Source organism: Austrofundulus limnaeus, unplaced genomic scaffold, assembly GCF_001266775.1.
Source record: "Austrofundulus limnaeus strain Quisiro unplaced genomic scaffold, Austrofundulus_limnaeus-1.0 Scaffold7, whole genome shotgun sequence".
Taxonomy (NCBI): domain Eukaryota; kingdom Metazoa; phylum Chordata; class Actinopteri; order Cyprinodontiformes; family Rivulidae; genus Austrofundulus; species Austrofundulus limnaeus.
In genome coordinates, this window is record NW_013952409.1 from 1,849,921 (window position 1) to 1,850,524 (window position 604).

Sequence of the window (604 nt, forward strand, 5' to 3'; positions counted from 1 at the left end):
GCTTAAGACACAAGACCCAACACTCTGGATGAGCTTAAGACACAAGACCCAACACTCTGGATGAGCTTAAGGCTGCTATCGAAGCATCCTGGGCCTCCATAACACCTCAGCAGTGCCACGGGCTGATTGCCTCCATGCCACGCCACAATGAAGCAGACATTTCTGCAAAATGATTCCCCAACAAGTATTGAGTGCAGAACTGAACATAATTATTTGAAGGTTGACTTTTTTTTTGTATTAAAACACTTTTCTTTTATTGGTYGGATGAAATATGCAAATTTTTTGAGATAGGGATTTTTGGTTTTTCTTCACTTTTTTGCCAAAATCATCAATATTAAAACAATAAAAGGCTTGAACTACTTCAGTTGGTGTGCAGTGAATCTAAAATGTAAGAAAGTTTAATGTTTATCAGTACATTACAGAAAATAATGCACTTTATCACAATGTGCTAATTTTTTGAGAAGGACCTGTACTTTGTCATTGTGAAGTTTTGGGATTCCTCTTTTTAAAAATATAGATCTGAAATTACCGATGACATCACTCCAAATTAATAAAAATAAAATTAAAAGCAGATTTGTAAACAGAACTATAGTGTGTCAATAGA